This window comes from Pinus tabuliformis, chromosome 6 (assembly GCF_031772625.1).
Source record: "Pinus tabuliformis cultivar Carrire ecotype Pingquan chromosome 6, CPIR1, whole genome shotgun sequence".
NCBI classification, from domain to species: domain Eukaryota; kingdom Viridiplantae; phylum Streptophyta; class Pinopsida; order Pinales; family Pinaceae; genus Pinus; species Pinus tabuliformis.
In genome coordinates, this window is record NC_142292.1 from 879,815,136 (window position 1) to 879,834,082 (window position 18,947).

The window sequence follows — 18,947 nt, forward strand, 5'->3', positions numbered from 1 at the left end:
ATATATATATATATATTTATTTTATTTTATTTATTTTTTTATTTATTTTTTTATTTTTTTTATTTTTTAATCGTGTATATAGCAACCTATTTCTTCTAATGCCTTTTTTTCCATTCCTATTATTTTATTGATTATTTTATTTAAGGGCCTCCGTATAACTAATTTCCTTTCTAATTCTTTACTGCTTATATTTTTAACTAATTTCCGATCTACCTTATCAACACACAATTTTTTCTAATATTTTTAAATAAAATTAATTTTATACATTACTCTATACATCTAATTTTTCCTTTATTATTTTTATTTTTTGTATTTTTATTTATTTATTTATTGTTATTTATTTTATTATTATTTTTATTTATTTATTATTTTATCTATTTTTATTTTATTTTTTATTTATTTATTTATTTTTATTTTTATTTTTATTTATTTGTTTATTTATTTTATTTATTATTTTTATTTTATATTTTTATTTGTATTTATTTTATTCATTTATTTATTTATTTATTTCATTGTTATTTATTTTGTTATTATTTTTATTATTATTTATTTATTTATTATTTATTATTTTATTTTTATTCATTTAGATATTTTTATTCCCATTTAACTCGTATTCACATTTTATTTTATCTTTATTTATTTATTTATTTTATTTTTATTTTTATTTATTTATTTATTTTTAATTTATTTTATATTTTTATTTTTATTTTATTCATTTAGTTATTTATTTATTTTATTGTTATTTATTTTGTTATTATTTTTATTATTATTTATTTATTATTATTATTATTATTATTATTATTATTTTTATTATTATTTTTTCATTTAGTTATTTTTACTCCCATTTAGCTCGTATTCACATTTAATTTATTCATAGAAGCGGTCCTCTGCATCTAATTTTCCTTTTAAAAATATTTAACCTATAATTTTTAACTATTTATTAATAAACTTTTTTAAATGATTTATTGGTCTCCTAGATAACTTATCTCCTTTTTTTATTAGAATTGTTTTGATCCCGGTCCATTGGTCAATATTTACGGTTGGTCAAACTAGCCGTTGGAGGCTCTGCTCGGTCTATTTAACATGCTAAGCTGGATCTGTTTCTTCAACTTGTCCTGACGATGAACCACACTGGTTGGTTCGAAACGCGTCGACAAATGAGATTCCATGTGATTTTCGCCGAAATCTTTCTCTAACTTAAAAATAAAAGACTCATATTTACACTTCACCAACAACGACGCCAAAATGTTTGGTAATTTAATTAACCTTGAATTACTTTCATAAATTATCGTCTAGGGCTAGTAAGCTAATGAAGTGTAAGTGAATTGTATGTGCTAGAAATCCTTGGTTGATCACACCAATTCTAAATTAATTTGATTTATCGAAATATAAATTCTAAATTAATTTATTGAAATGCACATGAGTAAAGCAACTATTCCTAGAAAATAAAATGATCACACCCGTTTATCAAAGACTACTTATGGAAAATCTCACACTCTGGTTCAAAATGAAAATCTCACAACTCTGCATGTAAGTAAATCAATGCCACACCTATTATAAATGAAAATTAATTGCACTCTTATAAAAATTATAACATTATGAAATCCACACAACCAATAAAAATCTCAGACTTATAAATCAATCTCACATTTGTAAAATGAAACTTAATTCATAAAATGCACACACTCTGTTATATATCTGAAATATTCTTTGTAAGAATCAGCGCATTTATCAATGTTACACACTCTTGCATAAACCAAATCTCTGCTTAAATATGTTCACACTTTCTTATTTATAACTCACTCATGCTTGAAATATAACCTGCAAACAAATCCTCTGTTTTATGAAATATAGTCTTAGCCTAAGTACAAACTCATGCTATGGTTGTCATTATTGTTAAAGTTAATTCATGTGCATCCATAAACAAAAGAGAAGGTTAGCAAAGCCATCATAATTTGAATCTAAAAGAAATTAAAAGCGCATCTACTCAATTGAACAAAAAGCTTATGAAATTACACAAAAACTCTATCTATTGAAGACAAATAAAAATCCTTACTGCTCGAGGGGGCCCTCCACGAGAAGCAGGTAATCAAGCTATCGATCAAACAGTCAACAATGCATGGAGATGGAAAGGTTCTTCATAAACTGAATTAAAAACAGAGTTTTAAGTCTTCACTGTGCATACATAAAAATCATTGTGTTTATGTCTGCTGCGAGGTCTTTTTATAAAGCCTGTATCATTAAATGTTTAGAGCTCTATGCCTAACCTTGCTAACGGAATGCTAAAATTAACTATGAAAGATAACATAACAAAATTCGCTCATGATTTGCTATTAACAAAGCAAATCGTGAGGTTGCCTTTATCTTTGACCACATAACTAGAAGCTTCGTTTATCAATCTGGTTCATGAAGGTAGGAGGGAATTATTGAGTGCATTAATCGCCACCTTTCCATATATTTCGCTCTCCATCTAGCACCTTGGAACCTATCAAACCATGGACTTGGCTGCGGAATTAGACATTAGCTGCAGAATCATGACAATTCAATAGCTAAAGCAAATATTAGACTAGTAATAAAGAACATTATCAACTTATGAAATATAAGACAATTATATACCTGACATGCCATAAATCTTGTGATTTGATGCCCATTAAGTGACTATCATGGTCAAAGAAGAATAATATATGTGAAAAAGGGTGTCAAAAAGAAGCAATTATGAGCCTCAACATTATGTACCTACAAAACTTCAATGGAAAGTACAACCGAATACAAATACATAGAATCGTGAATTTAACTATATCAAAATCATGTCATTACAATGTAAGCATCAAAATAATTAGCTTTAGACATCAAATACCTAAACCTGGTTTGGTCCATAATGAGCAAGGGTCATATCTTTTATGTTATAGACTTTAACAATTTCCTAGGGTTTTTTCATAAACCCTAGACTTCATCTTGAGACACAAAGCCTTAGATATTAGCAACTTAATCAATATATCAATCCAATCATATAAATCTAAGGTTTCAACAATAAACTTTTAGAATTGCATGTCAAACACTACTAGGGTTTGTTGCAAACCCTATATTTTGTCATCAAAGTTAAATCATATCAATAATCGAAAACAATATCATCATGTCCTAGAACATCAATCTCTACTAGGATTTTGTTACAAAACCTAGATTTCACAAACTAAAACATGAGTATCAACAATTAAGTTAACATACTCGCATAAACGTATCTAGGATGCACTAGCATTTCACATCAATATCTACTAGGTAAACCCAAGATTAAAACATCGAACAATTTTGACCAAGCTAGGGTTTTGATCAAACAAACGAATATACACCTAGGGTTTCATTCCTAGGATCTTACTATATTTATTACAAGGGTTTTGTTCATAAACACTAATTCACCAAACCCTAAAAATATAGGATTTCATTATATAACCTATGCATTAACAACAAACCCTAAAGGATTAGGGTTTTTACCATAATATTATCATAACACTAAACTTCAAAAGAATAGGATTTCTAGACTTTATCAACAACCCCTAAGTAGATTAGGGTTTCATTATTTAACATTGACATACCCTTAGCATCAAGAGGCTAGGGTTTTATAGTGAACCCTAAAGGTTAGGGTTTCACAAGAATGATCAAATGACAAGAGACAATATAACGAGGGTAGATTCAATCTAATGATTAATCACTAACAATAATATTTGTGATTTGAAACCCTAGAAATACAAATGTTATTAGTGTAAAACAAAATTCAAAAGAAGAATGATCATACCTTTTGTATGAAGAGAACCTTGTAACAAAACTTGTAGTCTAAGACATACCTTGAGTTATTCTTTAACAAACCTTGTGGGACTTCAGTTCTTGAATGGATTCCTTTGCAACAAGACTTCTTTCATGATACAATTCTTTCCTATAAAGTCTCCTCCATAACCTTTGTGCATTCTGCAAGCTTTCCTAAGCAAGGAAAATATAAGGGAAAGGTTATCAATATACAATACAGGCAAATCTCGATGTGAGTAGGAAACCAAACATAAAAAGAGGAAACAAGGAACAAGATACTTATATTTTGGTAAAATGGTGAAATCTCTCCCTTCATCCAATCTTTCTAAGGGATACCTATAGCTTAAAACAATTCAAAAATGGTTTAACGAGATATATTAGATCTACAAACTCTAGAAATCAAAAGATATTACAAAACTTGAAATAATAGACTAAGATGGATATGTAAGAGGAGACTTAATAGTATAAGTCTTTGATTGTAGATTCTTCATTCTTGTTCTTCTTATATGGAGCTTCATCGGCAACATTTGCATGTTCTCTTTCTCTCTTCTTATTCCTTGGATTCTCAAGACATTGACTTTTGTAGTGTCCCATTTTATGACAATTGTAGCATTCAATCTTGGATATGTCAACTTTCTTCCTACGTCCTTTAATCTTATTGAATACAACCTTCTTCTTATGTCGAGCAGTGCAAGAATTTGAAATGTTGTCCTCTTCATCCTCCTTTTTTTCACTTACTAACGAGATATGGGCTTCTTATTTGCTGCATGCATTCCACATTTGTTCAAAGGTTGGAGTATCTTTCCAACTGTTGATCCCTGATGCAAAGGAGCTCCAAGATTTTGATAGACCTAGTAGTGCAACAATCATGAGTTCTTTATCTGGTACAATTCCATCTATAGCTTGGAGTTCATCCCATATCCTAGATATCCTTACAAATATGATGAAACAATATCATCTTTCATCATCTTAATTGTTCTTAGTTCATTCTTGAGACTATCTATCTAACCAATATTCCTGATGGTGAACAAGTTGGTGAGGGATTCATGCTATTGAGCGGAATATTTATTGGATATGTATGTGATTAGATTGTCCTTTACTCCTTCTACTATCATATTCATGGCCAAGATGTCAGTTTCCCTGAACTTCTCCTTTTCTTCATCATCTTTAGGTTTCTTAACTTTTCCTTGAACAAGATCCAAAACCTTATGCTTAGTGAGAATAAGATTTATACTCTTCTTCCATGCCATGTAGTTGGAGGCTCCTTCTAGCTTGTTTTCTACCTTCATTGAGGTTGTCATAGTCTTTATAGATAGAAGGCTTCTCTTCTTATATGATCCTTTCCTTAATGACCTTATTTTGTTCCTTCCTCATTAACTCTTCTTTCAATTGACCTTCAAGCTGCCTTTTCCTTCCTTCATCACCTTAGCTCTGATACCATGTTAGAAAATCATAAAGGTAGAAATATTTTCTTATGTTGATAACTAATTGTGATATTCTTATTGCCTTATTAACTTTATTTATGTTCTTTTTTTATCTTCTATTCATCAAGCAATCATCAAATGAAAACATGAAGATCAATGACACCAGATGTAGTCACTCATCCAGGGCTAAAAACCCCTCTCTAGGGGAAAACCTTCTCAAACTCTTACACTAATCAAATTAAGATAGACCAAGACCTTAGACCTATACAAAGACCTCCTCCAATCACCAAGTTAGCCCTTTCCTTCCAATAGATGATCATTGTCAAAGCCTACAAGTGCCTCCTTCTCAGTTGCAGCTACAATCCAAAATTTCGACCTCCAACTACAGATTTTCGACACCCAACATCAAAAATTTGGACCTACAGTAGATACAGAATTTCGGCCCCAACGACAACCCAGAAACTGCGCATGTGTGAGAGATATATTGCCCAAGACTCGATGTAGGTTTTTCCAACTTATTCTATCCTTCTCCAACAACTTCACTCTCTTTTTTTGCTTCTTCTTCTTGTTGATCGAACTTGTTGAGTGAGTGCTTCAAATAGGTCGATCTGCCTCCCTATATATAACCTTTTTTTCTAGGTCAAATATCCCTAATCTAGGCCGAATTCATGAGGACAATGCCAACTTTGTGTGGAGGTGACAAATGACCTTTTTTACTCAAAAATAATTATTTTTACATGATTAAAAAGCCCAAGAAGGGTCTAATAAAAATGGGAATGACTTTATTGACTCAAGATTGAACCTAGAAGCCTTCAATGGAGGATTTGACCTAAAAATCATTGACCCAAGCATGAAACCTATGCTTTAATAAGTCAATTTCCTTTGTAATAAAATTTCTTCTTCCTTCTTTTGATATGTACATTACATCATAACTCAAATACAATTATGAAGACCGACACTAGTTACATTTTTCAACATGAAGCTGACATAGCTACTAAGTTTATTGAATGAATTTAGCACATATGTCAATATTAAGTATAAAAAATGCCATGATCAGGACCAAGTGCCACACAAGTTTCAAGTGACACATAAGGTTTGGTAGCATCTGTAAAAGGAATGCCTTATAGGGGCCCATCAGAAGCTTTGACCACTTTTATATGGACCTTACAACATCACCAAGACTATGGGTGATAATGCTTTTGAGCTAAGTATCCCCCCCTTCCTTGGCATGCACCCATTGTTCAATGTGGATTTCCTTTTAGCCATACTTTCCACCATTGTTAGACACCTCAGAATTTGCAGAGTAACTGAAACCAATAGAGCTCAACCCAGATTGCATTGAATAAGTCAGAATTGATTAGATTGTGAGAAAACATACTAAGATCACTCACTAACAAAGGATTCTACTTTATCGAGTTGTCAAAGTAGGCCAACTCTTGCACCAAGATAAGTGGCTTATTAGGGGCCAAGTTTAGGAGAAGTTTCTCCATCTCATGGAGGCACTCAATGTAACAAGGACCATTTCTTCCAAAGGGAGGAGGACTAATCCAGTTGGATATTGGTGGCCACCCACCTATTCCACTGGATCACAATATTATTTTTCTATTTTAGCAATTTTCTATTTTTTTACAGTTTTTAGGTTTTGAACTTTCGAAGTCTTTTTGAAGTTTGAATGTCGTCGGAAGTTGGAAAATGTATTGCTTAGATAGAACTTTCCAATATTTTATAGTGTGTGCCAAATGAATATCGTATGCCATAGTTACGACCCCCAGAAGTTGATGTTCCAACTTACCCCACTGGGGCCCATAAGGCTTTGGCACTTAATCTCCTAGGTTTAGGTTTTTAAATTTTTAGGGTTTCTCATTGCTTATGCATGATAAAAAGGTCTATGAGGCTCATTCTAACACAGTTTAATGAAGGCACATAGTCATCACATCTCTTCTCAAAGATAAGCTACCACCATACGACCTACTTTGCTTTCATTTTTCATGTATACAATTTTAGCATTTTCCATTTATTAATTGAAATCAAGATTCATTGTATCTTTGTGTTTTGGTTATAAATTTGTATTTCATTTCATTCTAAAGTTTCATTGTATCTTTGTGTTTTGGTCATAAGTTTTTATTTCATTTCCTTCCCTTCATTGGTTCGAATAAGGCATCCAACAACATAGAATGTAAATGGAACTAGGAGGAGATAAGTTGTAATCTACATTAGAGCAAGATGGAATGTTGCATAAGAGGAGGCATGATAAGCAATTAGGATGGACGACATGTATTCAAGGCTTTGATAGGATTCATGCATGAGTTGGAGTGTATTTAGAGCATCGCATGTGTGGCGAGGGCCCGAGAACTAGAATGTCAATAAAATGCATTATGGGGGCATTATGCCATGTTCCTTAGCTGCTTAGCTAGGTGGGGCGGTGGCAATACCTCCACCCCCCCACCTGCCCCCGCCCTTGCACCATAAACGCCCCATCTAAGATGTTGATAATTTAATGTGTGTGTGTGTGTGTGTAATTTCTGTGAAAGTTTTTTTGTGATGAAGAAATGTAAGGGTTTTAAGACTTTAATTTTTTCTGTTTATCATTATTTAAGTTTTTTAGAAAAAAATTTGAAAATATATTTTGGATAAACAAAATTATTATTTTAATACAAAAATGAATTCATATCCTCAAATATTCTTAGTGTAATGTAATGATAGATTTATTGCAAGTACATGGTACAATGTTGTTGTTGTTATTGTTATTATTATTTTGTAACTTGGTTGAGCCTAGAGTGAGGTCAACATGCTTATTGGATGGAAGAAGAAGGATCAACCCACAATGGAATGCTTATCACCAAGATTGTGTGAAACTTAGTCTAGCTTGGATGCCCCTTGGGATCATTTTAATTCTCCCCAAAGTGGCTTCCATCCTCAACCCCTCCCCACGAGATTTGAACCTGAGATCTAGAGGGGACTAAAATCCATGCAAACCTATTGGCCTACGCTTCATGGACATAGATGGTGCAATGTTAGCGTCTTATATATGTAATCTCATTAATCCAAAATGTTTTTTTTTACACTTTATGTTAAAAATATTGATTTTTCTTTATGTTATTTTGAGTCATCTAAAAAGAAATAATTCATAAAACATTTAGATCACAAACATTGATAAATTGAATTTTGTCTTTATGACATTTACATCTACTCAACAATTAAAACTATAGGTTTATAACATGTTTTTTGTTAATTAATTTTCTTGTATTAGATCATAAAATTGACATGCAAAGCTCAACACTTTGTCTTCTCATTGTCATGGCCTATCGTAAGGGAAACTAGACCAACGATGGTGGAGGTGTCTTACCAATATTTTTTCCATCAAAATGATCAAACTTAAAGCTATTGTTTGAGCTACCCTACACCTAGACATATGTCTGGTTACATAGTCAAAATTGTTACATATAATATGCCAAGTGGATATGGCCATCCACAGTTGTACCTTATATATGAAAATAAAATAAATTTTCTTAATTAAAAACATAAAATATAAAACTTATTCATGCATCATTCAGTTGGAGACGTTGACGGGGCCAAATCCTGTGCTCTTGGGTCTGTTGGAGATTGACACCCACATTGAATATGTTCCTTTGCGGGGCTAGATCCCGCGCTCTTGGATTTGTTGGATATTCACACCCACATTGAATATGTCCCTCAATATGGGCAAGACGAGTATAAAGGTTGACCAAACAAGAGCATTGGGGGGCATTAAACCCTTTGGATTTCATTAAGGAAGTTTATAATCTCGTTGAGGCCCTCATGTTTTTATTTGAGGACTTGGCCCAATAAAGTTTTCATTTGCCAGTGAAGAGTGATAGAGTTAAAATATTGGTTCCTCCATCCCTTGGTGTGGCCAGGGTCGGGGACCTAGCCTGCGTTTGGAATCAGAATACGCATGATAGTCACTTGTGTTTAAGGCTTCCAATTATTTAATTTCTTCTTAACTTTTGGGAGGGGTGACAAAGTGGTATATTTTAGCAATAGATTGGGCTTGATACTAGGCTCTAGGTCTACCCATGAAGCCATGATCTCCAAACCCATGTCGTGAGTGCATTCATTGCCTTGGCATGACACCCAGAGAAGGACAAGACCTAGTGCTGATAAAATACAGAGAGTGGTGAGAGCCAATGAGCCAGTAAGAGGTTAACTAGAATAGGGCATAGTACAATTAGGTGAGCACAACCCATACCCACAAGAGGAATTAACAATGAAACAACTGGATAGAGGAAAACACTAGGAGAGAGATTTGGGAATAAAAGGATACCAAAACAACTTGTATTATATGAGGAAAATATTCCTCAACAAATCCACCTTGCATACAAGACTTTTAATTCCAAAACATATAAATAACCATATTATACTAATTGAAGGTGGTGGCCAAATTAATGTTTACTGAATTTCTAGTGGCGTGCTTGCTCCAGGTATTGTTTGTTAGCTTCTGCCACCCACCACACCACTAGAGAGTTCTCCTTCCTGCCACATTCTCCCCTAAGACAACACTAGAGCTACGAGTTATCCTCCTTGTAATGGAATGAGGACTATGGGGGTCTAGGCCAACCTGGGCCTTTTTTATTGTATTAACGAAAGACCAGGTTTTGTAGGAGAAAAATCCCACCTGTAGCCTAGAGCGGATAAAAATATGGCAAGAAAGGGTAGGTTAATGACACTCTAGGCAGGAAAATGTGCAGAGGTTTCCATATTAATTTGCTTGGAGGTTGAGACATGTAACATGTGTGATTTCATGGGAGAAATCACCACACCATCCCCTGTAATGTTGTGAGAGGTCGTGGGGTGGTGGGCCTTCCCACTAGCTCATTTTCCTGCACTCCCATCAAAATTATAACATTTTAATTCGATAGAAAATTTGATATTCAAACTTGTTATTATTGTTATTATGAATTGAAATTCATATTAATTATAGTATATCACAACACACTTATCATATCTAGATTTTAAAACAATGACACAAAATGTGTATAAATACTCCCCTCCCAAACCTTAACCATATAATCAACTTCTCAATTAAAAAGTCTATTTTGTAGATTCTTATGCGACATTGTTGAGAACCCACAAAACACAATATGGGAGTAGTAGCGCTCGCCAAACTAGCTTCACAATTGTGTTATCTCATAATAAAGAGCATGGGCCTTACAATTGTGTTGCTTCTTAGTGATGTTATTTATAACATGTCAAGAGCTCTTGGAGAGGAATAATGCTCAACCTAGTTTTATTGGTTTCTCAAAGGTGCTTTTAAAGATAATGCTAGGCCTAGTTTTATTGGGTTTTGAAAGGTACTTATAAAGAAGGATAACGAAAGAACTTTTATTTAATTAACCAAGAGAGGAGTGCTTTTTAAATCACTCACAAATTGTACATGAAGAATGATCTTAATTTTTTTTAAATATTCCATTCATTAATTTGAAGAATTTTAAAATAAACTTTTGTTATAAAAAACAATTACATTTATTCAATATTTGACTTCAAATATAATATTTATTTTTAAAGATAATTTGATATTTATATTTATTGTTATTATTTGCAATTCATCCTAATTATAATATTTTAATAATAAGAAATTTGAAAATTTATTATTATCCTTGTCACTCGCAGGATATAACACAATCTATGTAATTTGACTCTTATATATATATATATATATATATATATGCATTTGTTCTATAATGTTTATTTTTTAAATTTCTCATTTAATTTTTAGTCAACAAGTAATTAATTGAAGAGTCAACGTATATATATATATATACTCTAATGGTCACTTTTGGAATTTCCCGTTTAATTTTTTGTCAACCAACAATGAATTGAAGAGTCAACGCATATAGATTGTGTTATATCCTGTGATAAGGATAATGATAAATTTTCAAATTTTTTATTTTTGAAATGTTATAATTAGGATGAATTGCAAACCGTAGCAATAAATATCAAATTCTCTTTAAAATATATAACACACTCTTTAATTAATTGTTGGTTGACTAAAAATTAAACGGTAAATTTCAAAAGTAAACATTAGAGAACACAAATCATATATATATATATATATATAGATATATATATATATATATATATATGATTTTTTAATTATATTTATTTACGTTCTGATTGGTTGAGAGCCCTTGAGTCTTATTTTGCAATCATATACAATATATGATGAGCAGGTTAGAGTGTCGTCGGATCGTCTGTTTGTAGGGGAATTGAGCTAATATAATGTATGATGGTGTGACTTTTCAATAAATAAGCTTCGGTCACTAGTCCATACCTTGACTGTTGTGCTCTGCACATTATTACAGGCCAACACGATATATATGTGTTTCAATTTTTGTCAAGCAACATGATGTTTCAGTACTAGACATATGACCTTTACTATGGATGGTCGACTAGCGATTATCCAAGGGGCCCATCCATAGTTGGGTATCCTTTGACTACAAACTATTCGACAGGCCCATAGTCTACGCGGTCGCGAGTTCCTTATGTCCACTACGATGTTGTTCCCCGACTATAAGTCAGAGCTGACTATGGTCAGGCTTCCTCTTGCGTAGGACTTTAATTTCGAGTGAACGGGTACCAACATCAAAGTCGGCTTTGGTTGGAGCCAACCTCCATTGAAATTTATATTATAATTAATTATTTTTTATATTTCTATTTTCGTGGAAGTAACTTAGTGGCCCACGTGGCAGTGCAAACTATAACAAGATCGTTCATCTTCCACATGGCAGTGACTCAGTGGTCCAAGTGGCAGTAGTCAGCTCAAAGTCCAGTCGGGGTCGGTCTTATCCATCAACGCGCACAATTTTGTTATTTTTGGGCTCGACCCCCGACCTCTGACCTAGTCGGGGTACGTCCCTTCATTGGTACATCAACCTACTTGAGCCTGACGTAGTCCCAACCCCGACTAAATTTAAAATACTAATATACAATAGTTTGAAAATTATATAAATGTGGTAGTATAGCATTGTAACAACATTGTTTATCTTCCACATGGCAACAACTCAGTGACCTGGGTGGCAGTAGTCAACTCGCACGGACTCATGACCTATAATACTTTGAGGAAAAAAACAATACATACATATATCTATATATATATATATATGCCACGTGGTAGCAATTCTATGGCGCATGTGGTAGTATAACATTGTAACGACACTGTTTATCTTCCACGTGGCAGTGACTTAGTGGGCCAGGTGGAAATAGTGAGTTCAAAGGCTAGTCAGGATCGAGCCTATCCATTAGTGCACCCAATTTTGTTATTTTTAAGCCTGACTCCTGACCTTTAACCCAATTAGGGACGATCCCCTTCATTGGTACTATAAGTTGCTTTACCCGAGTATAGTCGAGACCCCGACTAAATTTAAAATATTAATATATAATAGTTGGAAAACAGACACACACCACGTCGCATCTTTTCAGTGTCCCACGTGACAATATGGCATTTTAATAACGTGGTTCATTTCCCATGTGGCAATGGACCAGTGACCTAGGTGGCAATAGTCATCTCAAAGGCCAGTCGGAGTCGACCCTATCCATTTGCACGCACAGTTTTGTTATTTCTAAGCCCGACCCTCAACCTCCAACATAGTCGGGGTCAATCCCTTTCATTGGTACATCTTCTGCATTTTGGGGGCTTAGTCCCAACCCCTACTAAATTTAAAATATTAATATATAATACAAGATCGTTCATCTCTCAGGTGGCAGCGACTCAGTGGTTTAGAAGACAGTAGTTAGCTTAAAAGCTAATCAGAGTCGGCCCTATCCATTTGTGCACACAACTTGGTTATTTCTAGGCCCAACCCCCGACCTTTGACATAGTTAGGGTCGGTCCCCTTTGTTGGTACATCTTTCTAATTGACGGGGGCGCAGTCCCGACCCCGACTAAATTTAAAATATTAATATATAATGGTTTGAGATATATGTATATGTAGATGTATATGTACATATAAACATACACACACACACACACACACACATATATATGCAATTTATATTATTATTAATTATTTCTTATATTTCTATTATATAATAATAATAATAATAATAATAAATAAATAAATAAAATAATTAATTAATTATTTTGTATGGTAATTTGTAATCTTCTAATATATAATAAAGTTTTCAAAATTATTAATTAACATTTTCAATATTTTTTTGGGAAACAATTCAATATCATTATAACTACATTGGCCTACCTTTGCACGCCCCTTCATCCTCCACATGACAACTTCTTAGTGGACCACATGGCAGTATTTGGGGCTCGACCACCATTGAGAGGCCACGCGGCAGCCAACATTTCCTACCTTTGAATGCCCCTTCATCCTGCATGTGGGATCGTTTTCAGTGGCCCAGGTGGCGATAGTCATCTCAAAGGCTAGTCAGCATCGACCCTATCCATTCATGCGCCCAATTTTGTTATAACTAGGCCCGACCCCTGACCTTCAACCTAGTTGGCGGCGGTCCCCTTGCTTGGTACATCAACCTACTTGACCCACTGCCAGTCCTGGCCAGAACTGCCTTTTGACCCACGATGCTTTGCTTGTCTTCTCATCTAGGGAAATCTGTGTGCAACCACGTGACTTCTTCTTCTATCGCATAGTGATAGGGTGATTCCTAGGTGTCCAATCCAGACTTACCACGACTAGGTTATCATAAGACTAGATTGATAAGAATTATTCGATTAGAACTGTAAGGTTTGATTCATGCCTATTTTTTTGTCGCAATGCAACTCTCTGCATGATTTGAATGACCAGTTCGTTGGATCTTGGATCTAGTGGCTTTTATCAAGGTTTGATTTCTAGTTGAGCATGTATTTAGCTATGGCTTAGCTACAATGGTTTTGCAATCAACTAGACCTTTGCCAGCATGTTTCCAAAGCCACAACGACTCACCACAGTGCCCACTAGCGCTATCCCTCCAGAGCTTAAGACAAGTTCATTATATATGAGCCTACAGATTCTTAGAAGATAGAAAATGCCATACAAAGATTTGCATTCGGCAAGGGATGTGGAAAATATGTTCAAGGTTCAAATGTTGGCATGAGTACTATGGATAGGCGTTCATTAGGAAAGTTCTCGACCTGTAAACATTTGTTGCTTGGGGATAGGGAGTCTTAGCCATGTCTACACAGGCAATCTTTCAACAACCCCTAGCTAAGAACTTGGTGACCCCTGAAGGGTGTCCAACTCAGGAAATAAGCTGCCTCGTTAAGTCAATGATGATGTACTGCGCAGGCTAAGGCTTATGGCCAAAGGAAGTTGAACAATAATTCAATGCAATTCAATTCCTCTTATTAGGTTGTGCCCTATTAAAGATAGTACATTCCACCGCAGGCTAGATACAAAATCCCTCATGTAAAGTTGCAACTTAAAAGCTAAGAAATAATAATCTTTTCAACATTTCTAATGCACCATAGCATTTTGTGACACGAGATTGTGACCCTCGTGAGCTCACAGATCCAGTCAACAGTTTGTCCCCAGTGTAACCTATTAAGTGTAATAAAAAATATATGTTAATCTGTTATATTTAGCCTCTTTTTTTCCCTACTTAAGGCTGTAAATATAGGCAATAATAATTTTACGGATATTAATTTAGTATGATTTGGATGACAACACAAATTAAAATGATGTTGAGCGAGGTAGTAGCTAAATGAAAGCAATATAAATTCCATTGTAAGGTTGGCGATTGTCATTTGGATTTCTACTGATTAGGCTCAATTTGTATTAATTACACATTCCACCTTATTCATGAAGGCATTATTAATTGTTCGTACAAAATCCAACAAAAATTTAATATAACAACACCTCTCTACTATTGCCACCTTAATATTTGCATTTATTTTGTTTAGCATTTCCATGTAGTGAAAACATAAATATTTGAGCCAAATCAATGGCAACATATGCAATGATGCACAAGCCCAAGCGAAAAATATTTGGGGATGGTCCCAATCTGAGAGGGATAAAAAACAATAATGGCCCACACAATTTCCCAAAGCAAGTCGGAGGTTAGGTATTTTCTCCATTCAACAAGTTGTATCACTCGCGATTAGGCACGGGAACTCAGCGAGCAAAATGCGGAGCGCATTATGTGTACCTTGCTTATGGGATTTTAAAAGTTCCACAATTTAGGAAACCATTGTCAATTGCATTATCATGTTTTTAATTGATTGAAAAAACAAAGAGGAAAAAATAAATGAACAAACCACTTTTAGATACTAAATATCTTTTTAACTAATAAAGAAAACATTGTAATTTTAGCGTAATGAAGAAAACATTATAATTTTACATGTTCATATTTTCACTTATTTTATATGACTAAAAAATTATTATTGAGGACTACCCACAAAAATCCATAATAATATAATTACAATAATAATTATAATGACCAAATATTGAATTTTTGAAATCCTGATTGTATTGGAGTGTTCACTAAATTTTATGCAATCCTATGCATTGAATGAAATTACTTACAACTTTAACAGTTGATAGAAGTTTTCATGCCATTGCCAAAAAAATCAAATTGCAAGTCTTCAAACAGGCATGGCTATTACAATCGTTTCTGCAGTAAATACTCCGAATAACATTTCAACTTTATCAATAGTTTTCGTGAGTTGAGAAAACCTGAAGGAGGTCACATAAGGGATTTTCAAAGAATAGGAACTTTGGGAAATTTGCAACAATTGAATTTGTACCATGCAAAGACACTATCAATAAGGTATATGACTCTCCAAGCTTGTGTTTTTCGAACTACAACAGATTGATTGGTTGTCTGGTTTTCTTTTAAAGTTGAATGGGTGTTGACTTTTTAGTCCATCATTTTTTTGTAATTTTCACGCCTTTTCTGTCTTTATGGTTCGATGTCTGATGTGAAGAATGTGTTTATGTGAAAGTTCATTGTTTTGCTTCACATTGTGGAACTCTCTCTACTGTGAGAAAAAAACTAATGATACTTCAGCAATTTTTTCAAAATTATATTATGTGACCTTCAAATATTGTTCATCATGTTCAAAATCTAAAGGGCTAAATTAAACTCAATTTCATTTCAAAACATGGTGGCACCGTATTTTAGTATCAAATCCCCTTATGAGAGTACAAGTGTAACAATGTGAAAGTCACATATAGTTATGCTTTTTTGAACAATGATAATTTCTTTGTAATCAATGCATATCGAATATAATCATTGATTATTACTTTGATTCTTCAATTGGTCGCTATACTTTGTATTAAAAATTTGTATTTAATATATTAATTTGGATAAATTTTCCAGTGTTCCCATCCATCATGATCCTAGGTGGCCACCTATGTCGGCCAAGTTACCATATGATATTCCTAAGTCTGAAGGGAAACTTCAGGAAAATCTTTCAACACATATCACCACCTTCCACCTATGGTGTTCATCTAATTCTTTAGTGGATGATTTTGTGAAGCTGAGACTTTTCTAATGTACTCTGACAGCGGTGTTGCCAAATGGTACATCAAACTCAATTTCACATCCTATAGCGACTTTGCTTCCTTGGCTATAACTTTCCTAAATCATTTTCAACTACCTACAAGGGAGGATCTCAGGACTGACCTTTTGTCAAATTTAAATTTGTTGGGTTTTTCCTTTAAAGCATTGTGCTTGAAATTTAGTTTTCCAAGGTTTCATGTAAATTTCCCCTCATATTATGCAATTTGCCACATTTTACATACTTCTTCGCCCATGCCATTACAGATAAATTGATAAAGACTTCTATAATTTCATAGAAATAGTGACCAATTGGTTGCATGTACAATATGCTACACTATTGATTTATACTTATGCAGTGCGCATTATGTTTAATTATTTTAATCAACATTATTTCAATTTATACATATGATGTGAGATGTTCATAATGAAACTAATATCTTAATTGTTAGCTTGCAGATAGAAAACTACGTTATGGGCCAGAGCTAGTACTTGGTCAACTGCTTCTGTCTAGATTGACTAGTGTTTTCTTTTAGCATATACAAAAAGAGGTATGCAAATTTGTGTAATTTTCTTCCAATGGTGAGCACATTGTTTTTTAATATATTTTTTTCAAACGTTGTTCTATGTTGCTTGCATTTAGGCTTCTAAATAGAAACATTTTCCATATTTGTTTTCATTTGAATGTTGCACTTCCATTAAAAAACATTGTAAACATTAAATAATATGAATATTTAGACTAAATTGCTTTTAGAAAACTTTAGTGTTAATTTCATATAACATAGAGAACACCACTAGACTATATTCATGGTCTCCACACTATGTTTAATTAGGCTATTGTATATTCTTGTTATAGGGGAATTAGTACCATGTGCCTTGAATCACAATTGTTGTGCAAAACACTATTGTTGTCCTTGATACTTTGCTAAACTCCATAGTTTTTTTGGCTTTCTAAGGCTCCACTTTACTGTGCATACATATCCATATCGTGCGAAGAATAGAAAAATACAAGTAGCAACAACCAACAAAGGATCAAAAAACTTATGCCATAAATAAATTTGAATTTCTTAGGAATTGCATCTTCCTACAAATGCAATAAGAACTCATCTATTTAATCTACTAGGGAACACAAAGTAGAGAAAGATGGTGATTATTCTTCCTTCTTGAAGTTTTGTTCTCTTTTTTTGTAGGTCATAAGTTGATAGTTTCACAGATAGAAACTCATGTGGCAACTGCATTGTCTTCATTTGCAGAGGTGTTTTGCAAATCTGTGAAAGTAACAAAGTCAGGTTAGTTGCACGTTGCATCATATCATTCATTTTGCTTTGTTTCATTGCAAATACAATTTATTCTTTCTCTTCCAAGTTTCCCAATCTTGCAACCACATAAAAATTGCATTTAGCTAACAAATTTCAACGAAAACTTTCACCAAACAACTATACAAAGATGGTCGAAATAATTGATATTGACAGTTGCCAATAAAAAAAGAAATGCAACAATGATGTGACTATTGAAGATGTCTTGAAGAAAAATAATCTCTTTAGACTTCAAGCATTTTCATACACTCTAGGCCATTGTTTTTTCAATGCAATTGAAGAGCTTTTGCATTTTCATTATATGTCCACTGAATTGCGAAATGGTACAATTGACCACTTCTTGATATGCCTTTAACAATGACACATAGAAGCAATAGAATCTCTTAATTACAAGCTAGCACCTGATTTCCTGTATAAGCTTCATGCAATTCATGATGTTGAAACATATTTGCGGAGGATGTATCTCCCTGCTTCAAATGGTCCTATTGACAATGAACGAGGACAATGGGGAGATACATTTTTCATACGCTGGTTGGACAAATGGTTGAAATTACCAATAGGAGTCTGGTCAAAAAAAAAAAAAAAGGTATTTGTTGTTCAATTCAGACAAAACAACAAACCCGTTGCATATATTGTTTCATGATGAGAACCCTCTTAATGCGCACTATAAACCATTGTTGTATAGGAAAATAGGTTGAACCATTGTCACATGCAATGAATACTTGTATCCTTCCAGCAATGATATACAACACTATTGCCAAATAATAAATGACAAAATGCAAACCCATGGATTGCATAAAGTGATCTGAAGATCAAAAATAGGCTAAAAAATGAAAGTGCTCCGAGTCTCCCGAAACCAGCGCCAAATCATAGTGTTCATTGTCTTGATTCCAAAATCACTTGAATCACCTCAATCTGACATCGT